Source organism: Rutidosis leptorrhynchoides, chromosome 7 (genome assembly GCF_046630445.1).
Source record: "Rutidosis leptorrhynchoides isolate AG116_Rl617_1_P2 chromosome 7, CSIRO_AGI_Rlap_v1, whole genome shotgun sequence".
NCBI lineage: Eukaryota > Viridiplantae > Streptophyta > Magnoliopsida > Asterales > Asteraceae > Rutidosis > Rutidosis leptorrhynchoides.
Window position 1 is genome coordinate 312,536,469 of NC_092339.1, and position 6,325 is coordinate 312,542,793.

Genomic DNA, 6,325 nt, shown 5'->3' on the forward strand with positions numbered 1-6,325 from the left:
ATACGCTTGGAATGGGTCATATATAGGAAAAGGTGGTCGTGTATTGTCGGTCCATGGAGGAAAATAGGCTGGTTGAGTAGGAATGTAGTTCCTACCTTGGGAGGCTAAATAGGCTTTGATATATTCTTGATGATATTGCCAAGCCTGAAACTCACGTTGCATAGCCTGATTGTATGCACTTTGGGCCATTATTCTTTGTATATCTGTCATTTAGTTTCCTCCACCCACATTACCTTGCTCCTGATCTCGTTCTACCTGTGGATGCTTGCCATCATATGGTACTGCAGCGTTATGTCGTTTCTTTAAAACCTTTGCACCATGATACACGCGTAAATCAATTCTATCACGGGGTTCTGGTACTGCAACTAATAATCCCCCCTGACTTCTATCCACATTGAGATACTCAGCAATTAAAGTAATGAAAATTTCACCTCCTATTATACTATTATTTTGCATACCCGTTACCATTACTGATAAGTAATAACCCACACAATAAGGTATGTTCACAACGCTCTGTGGGTCTCGAATACACATGAGGTAAAATAGATCATTTTCATTTACCTTTTCTTTATTCCTACCTCATTGTGTAATCGAGTTTGCTAAATACCTATGGATCACTCTTAGCTCAGCTCTATTAATATCAGTATAAGAGTAAGATCCCCCACGAAATCGGTTATGGCTAGTCATTCTACTCCATATTCCATTCATATCAAAATTTTCATCAACCCTTCTACCATTAATTATCAACCTTTGACAATCATTAGATACTAATTCCTCAGGCGTATATATACACAAGGCTCGAGCCATATCAAATAGAGACATATGGCGCATCACACCTCCTAACAAAAACTTAATAAAATTCTGATCAGTTAAGCTAGCTACCTGATCATTTATTTCAACTGTACTTAATAATTCCACACACCATTCCCTATATACAGGCCTACGTATAGTGAATAAACGTTTCCAATCATTAAAAGTAGAATTACCATACCTTTGGTAAAGTAATTCCCTGATTCATTCGGCTAATCCCACTGTTTCTAACGGTTCCCAATCTATCACCCTTGGCACTTCAACATCCTTATACTGAAGAATGTGTAAGTTCCTCTGATATTTTGGATAATCTATCCAATGTCTGTCAAATCTTAAATTAGGATGTAAATCTGCCACTTGTATATTTGAATATGAAATGAATTGATGCGGTAGATTTTGTCTGTATTGGTCGTTAATCTCCTGTTCGTCTGCATTCTCAGGAGGAGCATTGTGAGCCTGGGACGCGGATGAAGATTCACCCCTTTCAGTCTGCAAAACACATTAAACACAATTTTTGTGCATCCAAATATGCATTAGTGTTAGCAAAATCATAAATCAAAACAATCATAATGACATGTTTGAACAATATTAAACTTATACGCATTTTTTATAATATTAACAATTCTACACTTTTACAAATAAGCATATATGAAAATGTATACAATGTTCATAAGTATTCTACTCAAATAACATGTCAAAATAACCATTACTAGCAATTAAACAAGTTTCAAATGACATTCTGTGACAACCCGAAAATTTTTGACCAAATTTAAACTTAATCTTTATATGTTTCCGACACGATAAGCAAAGTCTGTAATATTGATTCTCAAACTTTTTGAACTAATGTTATATATTCAGTTAACCTTTGACTATTGACCGACGATTCACGAACATCTATTTGTAAATATATATATATATATATATATATATATATATATATATATATACAATAAGTTGGAATATTAATTATTCATAAATAACTTGCAATGTGTATTTAAAAACTGATTTATGTATATTAAATAAAGATATATATATATATATATATATATATATATATATATATATATATATATATATATATATATATATATATATATATATATATAATTTCAAGTTATTTAGTAAACGATTGTAACATTCGTTTATTGATTCGATTGATATTTAGATAAGTTAACTAAAACGTTTAAGATGAACAAGTAAAACACTAATTTACTACAGTATTTTCAAATTGCTACAGTAAAAATCATTTTGCTACAGTGTTTTTGAAAATCACTATTTGCTACAGTAAAAACGACTTTGCTACAGTAAAACACTATTTCCTACAGTAAAAACGACTTTGCTATTGTAAAACACTATTTACTACAGTGGAAAATACGTCGACAAGCTAGTGTACAAAATAATGTGTGCTGTAAAATTCTCCCATGCGATCGCATGGGATATGGCTTGGGAAGCCATGCGATCGCATGGCACCCTGGGACTGGCCAACTCTATAAAGCTCCACGAATTCAGTTTCTTACACACACAAATATTTTCTTATTCTCTCTGTATTATTATTATTATTATTATTATTATTATTATTATTATTATTATTATTATTTATATTTATATTATTATTATTTATATTTATATTATTATTATTATTATTATTAATTATTATTATTATTATTATTATTATTATTATTATTATTATTATTATTATTATTATTATTAAGATTAATATTATTATTAATCTTATTATTATTATCAGTAGTATAATAATTATTAGTATTATACATAAAATACTACGACGAGGTTATGTCTAAATGATTTCAAAACAAGATTTTCGAGCGGAATAGAACTAAGGAAATTATGGGTTATAGCTATGGATGTTATGGGTATGATTCGAGGGTATTGCTCGTGAGTCAAACTAGTGTTTATCTTCTCCGTTGCGTCTACGCACTTTCCTACAATATTGAATCACAATATTGATACGTAAGCATTCATATCTTATCTTTTATATATTAATAGTGTATCCATGTCTAGTGCTCGAGTATATATGTTTATGCATGCTTGTATGCTTTAATTTTGTCGTTAGATAGTTTATGATGAATCACGAATTTGATACATATGCTACTGATATAAAGTATATGATATGCATGTTTTTGGAAAGCTGGCGAAAAATTATTAACTTTTCATTTAGAAATCGCGTGATTTCGATGAACGGATTAAAAGATATGGTCAACTGAATTATGGTTAACGTTAATTGAAATTGTGTTTGAAACTGTAAATTAATATTTAAACAACTTATCTATGAGATTAATAAATTGGATTTTCAAATATTACTAATCGAGTAAATGAATTTCTATATAAAGCACGTCTCGTCTTGTTGAACAATTATTAAAGTTGACTGTCATATCATGTTTTAAAGCTTTATAAAGACTATAATCTGATTTTACAAGTATTGGAAAGCTATGTGAAATAATAAAATATTTTCGATTGCCATGATAATTCAAATATAATATAGTTCCTGAAATAAATAATATTTTGAGTTAGATAAACTATAAATTCGCTCAATTATCAAGACTTATACTATGATAATAAACATGTATAGATTTAAAGATCATATTGGGTCAGGTTGACTTTTGAGATGACTTTTGTTAACTTTTGCATGTCAGTCTCGAGCATTAGGATTGTGATACACTATGACCCGACCTAGCTTGTTAGACATGTATTGACCAATATATGTTCTCTAGGTTGAGATCTACGGTTATTTTGCATTCCAAGTTTCGGTTACATTTCGGTGAATGACCTTATGTGCTGCTAAGGTGAGTTTATAGATCCCTTTTTAAATGCCTTAAACATTTTTGGGCTGAGAATACATACAATTTATTTTAAACGCAATGGATACAAGTACATACTAAATTCTACACTGAGTTAAATCGAAAATCCATTAGCTTTGGTAACTAGTAGCTGCCAGTACATAGGATATGGACTGGTGGGCGCGAATAATTGTATATGGATCCATAGGGCTTGACATCCCCGTTCGAGCTAGAGCGCTAGCCTTTTAACGGACGTATGTTATTTGAGTTTATGACACGTTGGTTTGCGTGTATTAAAACGAATAGGGTAATTATCATTATAACGTTAAGTTTAGTTACCAGGGTGCTCTGTTACGTAGAATCTTTTGATAAACATTTCGGATGAAACAACTGAAATCTTGTGATCTACCTTTATATACAGATTATGTGCAATACTAAAACTATGAACTCACCAACCTTTGTGTTCACACTTTTAAGCATGTTTTTTCTCAGGTTCCTAGAAGTCTTCCGCTGTTTGCTTATTCGTTATACAAGCTATGTGCATGGAGTCATACATGCTTTATTCTAGAAAACTTTGCATTCACAAAATCATCACCATGAATCTTATTTTGACTGCATTGTCAACGGATATAGTATTGTAAACTATTATATACGGTGATTGTCTATATGTAGAAATCATCAGACGTCGAAAACCTTGGATTTATATATTTATTTATGGTGTGCCTTTTCAAAAGAATGCAATGTTTACAAAACGTATCATATAGAGGTTAAAACCTCACTATGAAATCAATGAATGATGTATTCGTCCAAGTGGATTTGGACAGGTCATCACACATTCATATCAAAATAATCAAGTTCATGCATTTTTGACTTAAAAAGTCCACTTTGATGCTCAAAAATCATGTTTAGGATCAAAGTTTGGATCATTTAGCAACCTAAACATGTTGCACTACTTAATTAAGCATGAACTAACAACAAAATTCGGCCATAACCCGTTTATATCAAAAAGCCCCAATTTTGCTCAATAACACAAACCCTAGATTATTAAAAATTTGAAGTTTAAGGCTTCTAATCATGTTAAATAGCATCAATCTAGGTTATACAAGCATATTATACAAACAATTTAAGCACAATTAAGCTAGAAATCATCAAAATTAAATTAGGTATAATTTTTGCTCAAGAACACTATAAATACGAATTAAAGAGTGTTTGTGTGTAGAAATTACCGTTCTTCTTGAAAAACTTCTTGGTAGGATTCTTCTCATCATGATTTTAGCAAGAAATTTGATGATTATCGGTGAAAAATCGCGTTTTTGGGGGTTGTTTGTGTGTGTTTTTCGCAGAAAAAATGAGATGCGGGTGTTTTTGGGACTGGTCTGTCGCCCAATTTATCTGGTCTGGAATTTGGGAGCTCCGCGACTGCGGTGGTTATCCACTCACAAGCTCCGCGACTGCGGTGTTTTTTTTTTATTATAAATACCTTTATTAATAAAACAATTAATGGAGTAATTTTTAAAATTTTGTTCCTTTCTTTGGGTTGAGGTCGTTTCGGTACGTTCTCCTAGTTCGTCCCTCTACAAAATTTTAAAATTTGTCATTTCAAAGCGATTGTTTTAAAAGCAAAGATTTTTGGGTTTTTTTTTTTTAATGTTTTTGGCATACTTTAGATCAATAAAATTAAAAATAATGATAACAAAATTTCTCGTCCCGCCCTCGGGTAAAGTAATTTCGGTTCAACGACCTAGTCTTCAACTCACGATGAATTTTAGAAATCAAAATTTTAAATTAATGAAGTAAAGTAAATTTTTGTTTTTAAATTCACACCAAACTTAAATTTAAAATGCATAAAATTTCATATAAATATTATTAGTATTTATATACAGTAATTTTACAAACTTTCATTTAAAATATTATAATTATATATTGGTTTAGAAAACAAGGTAAAAATAAAAATCTTTTTGGTCTTTTATCCCACTTTAATCAATCAAATATTAACAAAAATATACGTCCCTCTTTTGGGTAAAGTAATTTCGGCTATATTACCTAGTTTTACTCCTGACGAATTTCTGAAATATTTTGAGTTGATTGATTAAAGATATTTATACCTTATGAATAAACGGTAAATTTCGCAGTGATGAATTAAATTTTTGTCTGATATCAATAATTTCGGTTTATTATACCTAATTTTATTGAATATCAATTTAATACTTTATAGCGAACGATTCAGCATTTATTAACAAAAGGTTAAAAGCAATAAATAAAATAAAAACTGTACATACTTACCTATGAGATAAAATTCTCAGAGACCTGCTTTAGTCGACTCATAGGAGAATCGTTCGATTTGGTTCTCCATTGCTACATAAGCGTAACCTCGACTTTTCAATAACTTTTCTTCTAAACATATGAACGGCCCTTCTCTGCATAAAGTAACGAATTCAGAATTGGAATGTGTTTGATTGTTCGAACATTTCCCTTCGTGTGACCATTTTCCGCATTTATGACATCTTTCAAGGTGTTGTGCTCTTCTTTTTGTTGCGGATTTTGATTTTCCTTTACCAAAATGTATCTTATTATGATTCTTCCCGAGTTCTTTCCTTACTTCGTCCATTTTTCCTCTTATGAATGATACCAGTTCACTCGGGAAGATATTATTATTACGTTTAGTAATCATAGCGTGTAGTAGTAGACCATGGTTCAAATCAAAGGAATTATTCATC